The sequence below is a fragment of the Setaria viridis genome, chromosome 4, assembly GCF_005286985.2.
Source record: "Setaria viridis chromosome 4, Setaria_viridis_v4.0, whole genome shotgun sequence".
NCBI classification, from domain to species: domain Eukaryota; kingdom Viridiplantae; phylum Streptophyta; class Magnoliopsida; order Poales; family Poaceae; genus Setaria; species Setaria viridis.
Window position 1 is genome coordinate 4,696,414 of NC_048266.2, and position 15,622 is coordinate 4,712,035.

A 15,622-nucleotide genomic window follows, 5' to 3' on the forward strand; every position below is an offset into this window, starting at 1 on the left:
TTCGTTTTAGTTTTGTCCCAAATCATTTCTTTAAGTTTGATCAAGTTTATAAAACATATGTTAATATCTATCAAATCAAATAAATATACTGTTAAGATATCATGAGAGATTTAGTAAAACTAATTCGACTATTTCTATAAATTTGATTAAAATTAGAGAAGTTTGACTTAGGACAAGATTAAAGCTATCCAGTGTTAAAAAAACTACTCTTTTTTTGCGAGGAAAAAAAAACTCCTGCCTCAAAAGAATGCTCTTTCAACTTTATCCGGAGTCAATTCATTTTAGATTTAACTAAATTTATAAAAAAAATATCAACACTTGGAGCACCTCCAAAAGCCACCCTAAACTACCCCTAATAACTTAATTTGGGAGAAAAATAAAAAAATGCGCTCCAACAATTCCCCGTACTGTCCGCATATTTTCAGCCACCCCAACCGCAGTCCCATCGCCTCGCTTATTTGCGTGCGGTCTCTCCTCTCCCAATCACCCACGCACTCCTTTCCCGCGCCACGTCACGCGCGTTCATTTGCTAGTCCCCGAAGAAGGGGCCGCAATGTGGCACGCCATCATCGCCGAGGGCATGCCACTGGACATCCCCTTGACGATGGATCCCCAGCCAGCGTGTGTGACTAACACGTCCACCGACGGGCGCAGCATGGCGGCCTGCGGCGCCCACAGCACGAGGATCCGGCCGGAGTTACTGGTCGCCTTGGCGCAATCCAGGAACCCAGCAGGAGCAGCGGCCATGCATCCTCCTGCAGCGCCCACAGGAAGGGAGCGCTCCTGGCCTCAAGCCCGTAGGGAAGCTCGCGGAGCTCGTTAGGCGGCGGCGCGGCGACCGTGCCGAAGCTAACGTACGCGACGGCACCAGCGGGGCAGCGAGCGTGCCAGCCGGGGCAGTCGTGGGGGTCTTCGCGGCTGGCGCGGCGGCGCCGGGGAGTAGGTGGTAGGGGCCCGATGACGATGGGGGAGGCAGTTGGGGATCGCGTCGGCAAGCGCCGTGGTGAGCGTGTCCTCCAGGAGGCTCCCAAGCAGCAGCCGCTTGGCAAGGCTCGACCGTGCGCCGCCACCCTTCCGCCTTGGCCGCCTCCGACGCGGCCTTCAAGGCGTCACGGCGTGGTCGGGCAACGGTGCTGGCATGAGCAGGGCGCACGAGCGATGAGTCGTGGGGGACGGCAGACTCCCAATGTGCTGATCCCTAGCATGGCGACGTAGCAGCTAGGCAGTGGCGGTGACGAGGTAGCAAGCTAGCAGCAGCGCTAGGAGATGGAGGAAGCTACACGGTAGTTGGCAGGATGCAGGATCCCGTGGCTGGAGAAAGTCAGGATAAGGACGACCGGTCAAGGAGGAACAGATGAAGGAGGAACGGATAAAAGAAGAGAGTACTCCTACGCATTCACGGCCGACGCAAGAAAATTGCGAGGGGGGAAGCTGATGATAGAGGCCCATTCGTGCTGACATGGTTAGTTTTGAAGTATTAGGGAGTTTATTATTGAGGATCTGCTGTGACATGATATGTACATAATTTTGGGGAAGAAATTTTTAGGAGACTTCTCCAGCTGCCCCGTCGCGAGGCTTCCCCGCACTGACCCAAGGTGCACTCTCCATGCTCCCGCGTTTTCCTTGTGATCACTTGAACATGCGATTCGTTAGCTTTGGTTGCTGCTCCTACAGTACAATTATCTGTGTGGTTTTGATTTGGATTTTGCTGTTTGTAAATGAGTGGGAGGGATGACAGGGCGGATGCTGTTTAGCTTTCAATCTCCTGGAAACTGTAGTGCTGGATGGTGGTTGTAAATTAGCTTGCCTTGCTTGGTTGCACGCAGAAACTGTAGTGCTGGTTGGTGGTTGTTGCTTTTAACTACGTTGTATTAGCAGTTGCACGGTGGCACTCCACTCAGTGGCTTTGCATCACTGCTTGCTTAGCATTTTGGTTCCCTCCTACAAGTTTTCAAATGCATTTTCAGTGTAGTTAGGGCCTGTTTGGCTTCCACCAGCTAAAGTTTAGTGCCGGTCATATTGGATGTTTGATACTAAGTATTAAATATAGGATAATTAGAAAACTAATTGCATAGACGGAGTCTCATTCGCGAGATGAATCTATTAAGCCTAATTAGTCCATGATTTGGCAATGTGGTGTTACAGTAACCATTTGCTAATAATGGATTAATTAACCTTAATAATTCGTCTCACGAATTAGTCTAGAGGTTCTGCAATTAGTTTTATAATTAGCTCAAGTTTAGTCCTCCTAATTAGCATCTGAATATCCGATGTGGCGCGGCTAAAGTTAAGCGCCTATCCGATGTGATACGGCTAAAGTTTAGTACATGTTATCCAAACATCCCCTTAATCTATTAAACTAGGAAAATATCTGATGTGTATCTTTACTATTATAGACTGGCAGAGGATGTGCAGAGAATGGGAATTGAATCATTTTTCCCTGATCGAGAAGCAGCTTGGGTGAAAACGATTGGATCTAGAAAAATTCTTGCTTATGCCCTACCTATTGTGTAAATCCTCTCTACCCGGAAAGAAAGGTGCTTGCGAGCTCTGGTTGTGCTTCCTACACGGGATTTAGCCTCGCAGGTTGGTGCATTTTCCGCTTACCTTTTTGAAATTTATCGCTCCTAATGCATAGTGCTTACATTTGAGTCTGACACATGGAAGTGTTCCTGTTGTTAATTCAATTTTAGGTTAAAGAGGTTTTTGATAATCCACATCTCTGACGCACAAAGGTCGTGAGACACCGTCGTTCTACTTTTGGCAACTTTCAGCTTGCGAAAAAATAGTTCTCACCACCTGGTTCATGTTAAACAATTCCACTTACAATTTTAAAATTTTAATGATACATTTCAGGAAGCAAGTAAAGACACTGGGCAAGTACTTCGTGTTTAGCTTTTTATGGGGCTTTTTTCAGTGGTTCTACACAGCAGGAGATGACTGTGGATTCAAAAATTTCCTAACGTTGGGTCTTGAAGCTTATAGCAACAGGCCAAAACTATGACAGATATAACACCAGTAGTAACTGCACTGTGCCCAATATCTGAAATAGCTTTATCTATATGGTAAAACCATGAGAGCTTGCAGATTCATCTGTGTCGTCTCTTGTTATGTTGCAAATGGGAAACGATGGTATTTATGTAAATTAAAGAGGAACTCCGAAATGGCCCCCAACCTAGCACCGCTCTGCCCACCCGCCCCGACACCGCCAGCCCCAGCGGTGCCACCCACGCTCCTCCGCCGCCCGCAGACGCTCCCAACCTCCCACGCCCCACGAGGTAGGCCTCTCGCTTCCTCCGTGACTCGGTCTCCCCTACCCTCTCCCGCATCCCCCACAGATCCGACTGAATCTTGGAGGGAATCCCCTCCCCCCCTCCCCGACGACTTCACAATGCCAACTTCTCCACCCTTCACCCAGGATCTGCGGTCCTACGCAGAGATTGCCCGTCGCTACCGGCCGGACCCGCAACATCGCCAGCACCCAGTGCCGTCACATCCCTCCCTCAGATCTGCCCCCACCACCTCCACCAGAAGCGCCTCCCATGCCGTAACCCGCCGCTCCGCCAGCAGAGGCAGCCAGGGCTGCCTGGTTTCGCCACGTCAGCCGCGCAAAGGCGCCATTACTACCCCCACCAGAAGCTTGTACTATGCCGTCGCGACCTCTCCACACTCTCCCAGCTGCGTCAATGTGCGACGCGATGGAGGCCTGCGTCGCGTCGCTCCATCGAGCCGTGAGCCTCCGCGTCATCCGCCGGTGGCAACAGTACACGGCCACGATGAGCCAGGCTGGAGCCGTGTAAAGGGGAAGCGCTGGTGGCGAAGGACGGTCAGGAGAGAGCATCAGAGCATGCAGAGCATTTTATGGCGACACGCAACCTCGTCACCCACCTCCTCCGCTCCATCTGCGCAACCCTCTTCAAGAAGGCAGCCAGCGGTCGGTCCCCTGTCCAAGGCCACCTTCCACCTCCTCACGCAAGGCTGGTGCTTCCACTGCCTCACTAGAGACCACCGCGCCAGCTCCTATCGGGATCCTCTCCGCTGTCTCCAGCAGGGCCACAAGCAGAGCTTCTGTCGCGCCTCCGCCAGCAGCCACAACAGCTCCTCCCGTCCCACCACCAACAACCCTCTGCTCCACCTCCACTCCAACCACCACGCCGTGCCCCACCTCCTACTGCTCACCGCTTAGAGAAGATGAGAGACTACAGAGCGGGTGATCCGGCGCTCAGGCCTGATGAAGATAGGCTCCATGTCCCAACTTCCTTCGAGCTGGAGTGCGAGCTCAGGGACTGGGAGGGGAGTGTCTTGGTCACCTAGGCCATGCACGTCCCTTCCGACACCATGGCGCGCCACCTAGAGGATGCCATATCAATGACTTCAGGTTGCGCCCAGGCAAAGTTGACATCACAAGAAACCGGCCAGAAGCTTTCCTCATCCGGTTCCAGAATCGGCACAGCTGTGAGGAGCTCAACGCCAAGGGGGAGTTCAAGTGCCGTGGCACCGATGTCTGTGTCCGCCCCTGGAGAAGCCTCACGGGTGCACTTAGCGCCGCCCTGTTCTACAGGGTCCGCCTCGTCCTTGACGGTGTCCCAAGGCATGCGTGGCAGCCGGATATCATGGAGAGGATTGTCGGACGCACAGCCTCCCTCGAGTGCATGGACACCAATCTGTTGCACCCAATAGATACTAGAGGGATCGAGCTGTGGGCTTGGACCTCCGACATGAGTAGAATACCCAAGGTGATGTGATTAATTTTTACCACAGGAGCTATGGATGCCTCCTCTTCGTCTGTGTAGGTCCTGGACACCCTCCTCAATGGTGGCAGCACGGCATCAAGCACAGGATGATCATCCACATCTGGGAGGTGCATAATTACTCCAAGGTGTCTGCTGACCACGACGACCCGAACATCGCTGTGGGCGAACTAGAGAGGCGTCGCCTCCCCTGGTTCTGGGGCATCAGGGACAACAACCAGGCGCCAAAGGCCGTCTTCGAGCCATTCCAACACCCCCGCCCCCACGCGTCCCCAAGCGACAGAATGAACAAGAAGAAGAGGACCGACGGACCGTGTGCGCCGCGACCGTGTCGACGATCACCCGGACTTCTTCTACGTCTTCAGCCACAACGACCACGACGAAGACGCGGACCACGACCGCTTGCCACAGGAATCACGTGGCCATGCATGGCATCATGGTGACGGTGTCGGGCAGCACCACAACTCGGCGCGCAGGGAGCGCTCACGCTCGACGCGCCGCCACAGTAGGGGCTCCAGCACCTACGACAGGCAACGCAGGGATGACGCCATCAACGACGACTCCCCGGCATCCCCGGAGGACCTGGAAGCGCGGAGGCAATGAGACCTCAACCTCCTGTTCTCCCTCAACATCGCCACCATGGAGGACGCGACCAAGAAGCTCCTAAACCTGCAAGCCACACCGCCACCAACGCGCCAAGCCACCACATTGCCCCATCCGCTGCAGCAGCTCTTCCTCAGGACGGCACGGCTGGCAGATCATCCGGGGGATGAAGCCTAGTTCGACTTGGGGAGAGGCAAGCAAAGCTCGAAGGTAACTTCGCACAGAACTAATGCCACGGTTCCCACACATCAAGTCTTCTACAGAATCAAGTCCAAACTCCCTGCTGCCCATTCACCCTCCATACAGGAGGTTGACGATGCCCTCGCCAAGCTACAGGAGGTGGCTAACAACAGCACCAACAATCTACATCAGAAAGTGGGAGACCCTGTCCCGGAGTCTCCCATTGCAGCGGACAGGGTGCAGACGGCGATCTTCAGCAGGCCGTCGTCACTGCAAGCGAGCCCCAACAACAGAGCGCCTGTTATACGCTACGGCGGAGGAACGACGAAGTAAACAAGATCAATTGCATAGAGACACGAGATTTAACATGGAAAACCCTCCCAATACGAGAGGGAAAAAACCACGAGCGCCAGCCAGCAACAATCTTCACTATATCTGGATGAGATTACAAGAGCCGAAGATTTATAACTTGGGGATACCCTAACTTGGGGCCTTCCCGTATAGAAGTCTATGATGCGTCTTTTCTATGAGGGAGGTGGTCCATATATATAGGGAAGAAAAATCCCCACAACCTTGTCTATTAGCAATATGGTACTAATAGATGGTGTAGTCCCTCTAAACGCTAATGGACCACTTCGCTTAGGCCCGCTTCACTTCAGCCCAAGAATTTAGATCATAACCCAACAAACTCCACCTTGAGACAAATTCCTTCTTGTAGCATAAAACGAACCTTCACCCTGAAACAAACAAAGAAAACACCTTCAGCGCCAAATAGCCTCTTGGGCTAAACAGTAATACCAACTAAGCCTGAGCAAAGCTCAAACTTAGCAATAGGAATTGGTTTTGTGAAACCTTTAACTTTCCCTTTGCAACAATATCTCTAACATAATTATATTTAACCTCAATGCGCTTTGTCCTCTCATGAAACATCTGATCTTTAGTGAGATAAATTGCACTCTGGCTGTCACAAAACAGGTTAACGCAAGAATCAACTCCAGCAATTTCAGCGAACAAACCTTTTAGCCAAACTGACTCTTTACTTGCTTCACAAATAGCCATATATTCTGCTTCAGTGGTGGACAACGCAACAACATCCTGCAAATGTGCCTTCCAGCTCACAGCACAACCTCCAATGGTAAAAACATAACCTGTGAGCGATCTTCGCTTATCCAAATCACCAGCATAATCTGAATCAACATAGCCAACGAGTCCTTTTTCAGTCCTGCCAAACTTCAAACAAGCATTCGATGTGCCTTGCAGGTACCTGAAAATCCACTGAACGGCCTTCCAATGCTCTTTACCAGGATTAGCCATATATCTACTGACCATACTCATAGCATAAGATAAATCCAGATGAGAGCAAACCATGGCATACATCAAAGACCCAACAGCACTAGCATACGAAACTCTGGGCATGTACTCAACTTCCTCATCAGTGCTAGGACAGTGTAAAGCTGACAATTTAAAGTGAGGTGCAATGGGAGTACTAACAAGCTTTGAATCGTGCATGTTGAAACGATGAAGTACTTTCTGAATATAATTTTGCTGACTAAGAAATAATAAACCAGAAGCATGGTCTTTAGTAATTTCCATACCTAGAATTTTCTTAGCAGCACCAAGATCCTTCATGTCAAATTCAAGCTCAACTGAGCCTTTAATGCAGTGATTTCTTTCTTGCTCTTCGCAGCAATCAGCATATCATCAACATATAACAACAAGTATACAGGTGATCCATCAACAAATTTAATGTAGACACAGCTATCATAATCAGATCTCTTAAAGCTATTTGACAACATAAATGAATCAAACCTCTTATACCACTGACGAGGAGACTGTTTCAAACCATACAAGGACTTCTTCAATTTGCAAACATGATCTTCCTTACCAGGCACTATGAACCCTTCTGGCTGGTCCATGTATATCTCCTTCTCAAGCTCTCCATGAAAGAATGCTGTCTTCACATCTAGTTGCTCAAGCTCAAGATCACGCATAGCAACAATGCTAAAGAATGTACGGATTGAGCTATGCTTCACAACTGGGGAGAACACATCATTGTAATCAACACCTGGAATCTGACTAAAGCCTTTAGCTACTAACCTTTCCTTAAACCTCAGAGGCTCACTAGGAGATACACCCTCCTTCCTCTTGAAGATCCATTTGCAATGCACAGTCTTCTTATTTGTAGGCAAACGCACCACGTCCCATGTGCCATTATTTTTTCTCTAGGGATTGCATCTCTTCTTGCATAGCTGAGATCCACTTCTCGCGGTCTCCAGAAACAATGGCTTCGGTGTACGTGGCCGGCTCATGAGTGTTCTCCACCTGTTCAGCACAACTAAGAGCATAATGAATCAAATTACACTCTTCAATCAATCAGGATCGAGGGCCACAACTCCTCTTTGCTCTGCAAAGTGCAATAGGATGATCGTCTTGCTGCAAAACAAGAGGTGAGTGCTGAACAATATCAATAGTGTCATCAACAAATTCATCTTCCTGATCATCCATGTGCTCTACCTGCACGCTCACATTCTGCTGCTCATCATCATATCTGTCTGATACAATATCTATAGACAAACTGTCATTAAACATCACAGATTCATTAAAAACCACACTTCTGCTCATGAAAGTCTTTCCTGTTTCAGGATTCCATAGCTTATATCCTTTTACTCCAAAACCAGAACCAAGAAACAAACACTTAATAGCTCTAGGCTCCAATTTTCCATTATCAACATGAGCATAAGCAGTGCAACCAAAAACTTTCAGCTGTGAATAATCAACAGGCGTACCGGACCATACCTCAATAGGAGTTTTCTTGTTGAGTGGAATAGAAGGCGACCTGTTGATCAAATAGCATACGGTGTTAGCGGCCTCTGCCCAAAAGCGCTTGCTCATCTTCGCGTTGGACAGCATGCAACGAGCCTTCGATATGATGGTTGTGTTCATGCGCTCAGCCACACCATTCTGCTGCGGAGTGTATGGAATGGTGTGATGCCTCATAATGCCTTCCTTTCTGCAATAATCATTAAACTCATGCGAGCAAAATTCACCACCATTATCAGTACGAAGCAGCTTTACCTTCTTCTCAGTTTGCCTTTCTATCATTACTTTCTACTCTTTAAAAGCAGTAAATGTATCATCTTTACCTTTCAGAAAATAAGGCCATACTTTTCTAGAGTAATCATCAATGATAGTTAGCATATAATTTGCACCACCATACGAGGTCTTACAAGAAGGTCCCCACAAATCTGCATGTACATACTCAAGTATACCTTTGGAGCGATGTACCGCGGTATTGAACTTTACCCTCTTTTGCTTACCAAAAATGCAGTGCTCACAGAAGTTCATCTTACTTTGAGTGCAGCCATCCAGTAGGTTTCTCTTCATCAATTCTGCCATACCAAGTTCACTCATGTGCCCAAAACGCTTATGCCAGAGGTTAGTATTATTATTAGAGACAGTAGCAGCCGTAGCGGAACCATGCAAAGTACTTCCTCTAAGCACATATAACTTGGCAGAATTCATATCACCAACCATGTAAATGAGAGAACTTCTTGATACCTTTAAAACTCCACCTGAAGCGGAGTACTTGTACCCATCATCATCGAGTGTGCTGAGGGAGATGAGATTTCTTACCATCCTTGGTATATATCGCACATCGTCCAGCGTGCGAACCATGCCATCATGTGACCTGATCTGAATTGATCCAATGCCCACGATCTCACATGGGTTGTCATCTCCCATGCGTACAACATCTCCACTCTGCACAGGCTTATAAGAACTAAACCATTCTCTATTAATGTAGATATGAAATGAACATGCTGAATCGAGTATCCATTCATCATGACCAGCAACACAACCAGCAAATGTGACAAGGCAATCTCCCGAATCAATACTATCAGCACCGGAGACCACAGAGGCATTACCTTCAGATTTATTTTTCTATTGATATGCGGCATTCCTCTTCTCCTTATTCTTTACTTTATAGCAATCCTCGATGAAGTGGTTTGTTTTCTTGCAGTACTTGCAGAACTTCTTATCCCTGGACTTTGAACGTCCTCTACCATCTTGGCTCTTGCCGCGATTGTTGTTGTCACAAGACTTCTACTCAGATCTGCCCCTGACCTGCAATGCTTCACCCTTGGAGGATGACGACTCACCCTGCACCATACCTTTCATCTTCTCCTTACTTTGGAGCTCCTCATAAACCTCCGCTAGGGTTAGTTCATCACAGCTTAACAATATGATGTCACGGAAATTTGAATATGAATCGGGCAGTGAGCATAGTAACAAAAGACCTAAATCCTCATCATCAAATTTTACCTCCATGGATAACAGATCGGCCACGATCTCCTTAAAGACCGATATGTCATTCATCACGAATCCTCTTTCCTGCAACTTGTGCAAGAACAACTTCATCTTCATGTGTATCTTACTGGTGAGATTTTTTGACATGCAGATCGATTCCAGTTTCAACCAAAGTTCTGCAGCAGTTTGCACCTGCAGCACTTCTTGCAAGATATCATTAGAAAGATGAAGTTGAATGAGCGACAGAGCTTACGATCTTTACGTTTCTCCTCAGGAGTCCATTCTTCCTTCTTCTTCTTCCCGAAGCAAACAAGCACTTCATCCAGATCCTGTGATTGGGCGAGTATCGCCCTCATCTTCACTTGCCACAGCAAGAATCTTGTCTTGTAGTCGAGTAGCGGTAGATCAAACTTCATCGACGCCATCGCGTTGCCCTGATCTGAAAAACTTAGCTCTGGTACCACTTGTTATACGCTACAGCGGAGGAACAACGAAGTAAACAAGATCAATCGTAGAGAGACACGAGATTTAACATGGAAAATCCTCCCAATGCGAGAGGGAAAAACCACGGGCGCCAGCCAGCAACAATCTTCACTATATCTGGGTGAGGTTACAAGAGCCGAAGATTTACAACTTGGGATATCCTAACTTGGGGCCTTCCCGTATAGAAGTCTATGGTGCGTCTTTTCCATGAGGGAGGTGGTCCATATATATAGGGAAGAAAAACCTCCACAGCCTCGTCTATTAGCAATATGGTACTAAGAGATGGTGTAGTCCCTCTAAACGCTAATAGGCCGCTTCGCTTCGGCCCGCTTCACTTCAGCCCAAGAATTTGGATCATAATCCAACAACGCCGGTAGCAACGCACATGCCTAGGACCACGCCACGCCTCAGGTAGTCAGGTCCAGCCGTCCCCTCCTATCCCAACTTCTCCTGTATCCACCAGTGGCATCGCTGAGTTATTATCCACTACGGAACAGGGACTCCTCCCAAACCTGCCGCCTGCACCTGGGAGGAGGGGATGGCGCCTCAAGAAGACCCCAGTGTCCTTCTCCGGCCTATGCCACAGCAAGCACCAAGCATGCAGCAGGGTTAAGCATCTCTCGGCGGAAGAAAGGGTGAATCACGTCCTTTGCCGCCGCCTGGGCTACATCAAGGATGACTTCACACCGGCGGAGGAAGCGATCAGGGACTTCATCGTCACCTTCCAAGGCCCCATACCCTAGGATATCATCAAGGCCATGACGGCGCTGTTCCAGCTGGACGACGACGACCTTTGTAAGGCCACCAACGCACTCATCAGGTTGGGTGGCCCTGAAGCAATGGAAGCACCGATAGAGAACAACAACGTGGCTTAGCATGACAAGGCCATCGAGTTTTATCTCCATGATGACGTATCTTCTTTTAGTTTGTTTGTTACGTGTCATGGCTCTCCGGTGCGGCCCTCTGTGCAGGGCATTCAGCGGCACTGGACAGCACCCGTCGTCTCTGTTTTTCTACTACTTATGTGTAATGCTGAGAACTACGTCTTTTATCTACTGCTTCAGTATGTTGAGAACTACTGCTTCATCATCATCTATCTACTACTTCAGTGTAATGTTGAGATCTGCCACTTGTCTAATGCGCACGTTTCATGAAAACGTGGCTGATAACGCCATTATACTTCACAAGAGCCACATCAAAAGTTCAAATGACAGCTAACAACCTTGACATCATCTGTTGGAATGTGAGGCCGTGAGGGGCCTAAACTCACCAGCGCGACGATCAACTGTACACCAAATTCTAACCATATCATCCTGCCACATCGCCTGCATTCAGGAGACGAAGTTGTCATCAGTTGACGATCGCCTAGCACTTGAAGTAGGAGGATTTAGATTAAAAAGTTTCACCTTCTTGCCGGCAGGGGGAAGGTCAGAAACACGGGGCGGCATCCTGATTTTATGGAACGATGACGAGATACAACTTGACAGCATCACGCCGCGCGAATTTTCGTTGACTGCCACCGTGACTATAAGAGCGAGCGCAACGTCTTTTCTGTTGACAACAGTGTACGACCCTACTAGAGCCCGCGATAAGGCAAACTTCCTACAAGAAATTCGAAACACCGCACCATAACAGGGCGTCAAATGGCTAGTACTAGGTGATTCCAATCTAATCTAAAGAGCTACGGACAAGAACAACTCCAATATTAACCTAAGCAGCATGCGAAGCTTCAGAGCAGCTCTCAACAATTGCTAGCTAAAAGAAATTAACCTACAAAATAGGAAGTTTACTTGAAGCAACGAACATCGTGACCCAACATGCCTTGACCGAGTCTTCTACAATGACGATTGGGATTTGACCTTCTCCTGTCACGTCCTCCAAGCCCTCTCCACCGCGCTATCTGATCACTGCTCTTTGCTGCTATCCAATCAAGAGAGCCCACCACGACCATGACACTTCAAATTCAAGAACTTTTAGCTTTCAATGCCAAGGTTCAAACAAGTGGTCCACGATGCATGGTCAACAGCAAACACCCACACAAACCCAGTGCATCGTCTAAACTCCAGGCTTGCCCGGACTGTGCTAGCTTTGAGAAAATGGAGCAAAAACCTCTTTTCGGAAGCAAAGCTACAATTTCACATGGCACAATCGGTCATCCTTCAGTTCGACATTGCACAGGAAACACGAATTCTAACCGACGACGAGCTAGCCTGCGCTCCAAACTAAAGAAAAGAATAATGGGACTCACGATCCTCGAACGACTACAAAAAAGATAGTGCTCCAAAATAACAAACATCTTGCTAGGAGACGCGAGTACACGATTCTTTCACTTAAAGGTGAACTCCAGGAGAAGGAAGAATTTTATCACCAAACTACGAAAAGAAAATGGTTGGGTTACCGCGCATCAGGACAAAGCTGACGTTGCCCAAACACATTTTGCAAACGTCCTAGGACAACCGCCGAGGCGAGACACTGACTTCAATTGGGAACTCTTCACTTGGCCACCCATCGACCTCTCCTCTCTAGATGTAGAGTTCACAGAAGACGAAGTCAAACAGGTTATCAAGCTTATGCCAAAAGATAAATCTTCGGGACCTGACGGCTTCACAATAAACTTCTTCCACAAATGCTGGGAAACAATCAGAGCAGATATGATGAGCCTCATCAATGCTTTCCATAGTCTACAACATGATTTCTTCGATATTCTCAACTCAACCAACGTAGTGCTAATCCCCAAAAAGGAAGAAGGTGACTCTATTGCGGACTTCAGACCGATAAGTCTCATCCACGCCGTAGCAAAAATCATCACAAAGATGATGACCCTATGATTGCAACCTTTCATGAACACATTGATATCGGAGAGTCAAAGCACAATCATTAAAACAAGGGCCATCCATGACAACTTCATGTACATACGAAGCCTTGCTCGGCAGTTCCACTCGTCTAGAACCCCATCTCAACTGCTGAAGCTCGACATTTCCAAGGCTTTCGACTCGGTGTGGTGGGACTACTTGCTAGACCTGTTGCAACGCCGAGGATTCCCGATGAGATGGAGAAATTGGGTCGCAACTCTACTAAGCATAGCCACTTCTAAGGTCCTTGTGAATGGCATGCCGGGAGAGGATATCCAGCATGGTAGAGGCCTCCAACAAGGGAACCCGCTATCACCACTCCTTTTTTCCTAGCAATCGACCCCTGCAAAAATTACTTCAACTAGCGACTGAAAAAAGGGCTCTTTTGAAACTAAGAGGCAAAAGCGCTCACCTACGGCTATCTCTATATGCGGACGATGCAACAATTTTTATAAACCCAACAGCGCAATTTTTATAAACCCAACAGCAACAGACGTCCGAAACATCAAAGACATCCTGGACAGATTTGGCCGCGTCACGGGGCTATGCACCAACATTCAGAAAAGCTTGGTGGCACCTATCTGCTGTAACGGCATCGACCTGGATTTGATCCTAGCTTCATTCCTGGCAGCCAAAGCATCATTTCCGATCAAATATTTTGGGCCTACCTGTCTCCATGAGCAGACTTCAAAAAGTTCACTTCCAGACACTCTCCAACAAAGCGAGTGCGAGGCTAGCCAATTGGGCTGGCAGGCTGCTCACCCCGGCAGGCAGGAGAACACTAGTCAGAGCAGTCCTTTCATCGCAGCCGATTTACTACCTCTCCGCTCTAAATGCCCCTGCATCGAAACTCGAAGAAGTTGACAAATGACGAAAGTGCTTCATTTGGACTGGCACAGACCAGATCACGGGAGGAAAATGCAAGGTTGCGTGGTCCACAACTTGCAAGCCAACTAAATTGGGCAGTCTAGGAATTCTACATCTAAAGAAGTTCGCAAGAGCACTAAGGCTACGCTGGCTATGGCATGAATGGAAAGAGTCGCGCAAATCGTGGGTCGGCATGCCAACACCATGTAATGAACGCGACAGAAAGTTGTTTGCCTCAGCAACGATCATCACATTAGGAGATGGGGAGAAGGCTAAATTTTGGGAGTCGGCATGGCTGCAAGGGGAGGCACCCAAAACTATCACACCTGCGATATACAAAATATCGAAAAGGAAGAATCAAACGGTCAAGGAAGCATTAGCCAACGACAGGTGGGTATCAGACATTAACGTGCCATGATTTCATCACCAACACACCTATCAGAATTCACTACACTATGGGTTCGAACGAGATCAACTCAACTGAACCAAGGAACGTCGGACTCCATAACTTGGAACTTGACCAAGCATCGGGAGTACACAACTGCTTCGGCATACATGGCACAATTCCAATCCTCGATACCCTCCGACATGGAGCGACTAAAATGGAGAACCTAGGCACCGCCAAAGTGCAAATTCTTTTCCTAGCTGGCCTACCAAAATCGGCTATGGACGGCGGACAGACTGATAACTAGAGGTTGGCCAAACCAAAAGGTCTGCATACTCTGTCACTCGCACGACGAAACACTGCTACATCTTATTACCCAATGCCGATATACTATACGAGTCTGGGATAAAATTTTCGAGTGGATGTCTCCACACATACCGACTAGAAGGGATTGGTCCCGATTCCAATCCGTGGGCCAATGGTGGACTCAATTTGGATCGATGAGCGGAGCCCCACTGCAGGGATTACGATCCCTGATCATACTAGTATCTTGGGAGGTTTGGAAGGAATGCAATGCTAGAGTTTTTCAACGTAAGCTCCAAAACCTACAACAAATCCTTGATAAGATCAAGGAGGAGGCGAGATGTTGGATCTTGGCCGGCCCAAAACATCTGGGCCATATATGCCAACTAGGAGAGTGACCGTTTCTTCCGTGTACATCCATGATGAGTCTGTACATTTTTCTCCTGTTTTCTACATCCCAATTTTATCTTTGGCTTAGGCCTTGTAATTATCTTCTCTATTAATTAATACAAGCTCGGCAATCTCCACCGGGCCTTCAGCTTAAAAAAAATGGTTATTTATGTCAAGCATCTGAAACTTGCTCAGTATTTCCATTTGGCTAACTGTTAATTCTGAGGTTTTCGTCTCCCATGCTGAGCTTGGCTTATTGTCTTTCAGGTTCTTCTTTGACTTCTCTCCTACATATGTTGGAGTTGGCATGATCTGCCCATACATTGTGAATGTGTCTGTGCTGCTGGGCGGTATCCTCTCGTAGGGTGTAATGTGGCCTCTCATTGCCAAGAAGAAGGGGAGTTCGTACGGTCGTACCCAGCTGACGTTGGAGACTCAAGTCTACATGGACTGCAGGCTTACAGGGTAAACATTCATCCTGCTTATGACTGGTCCTCTTCTGC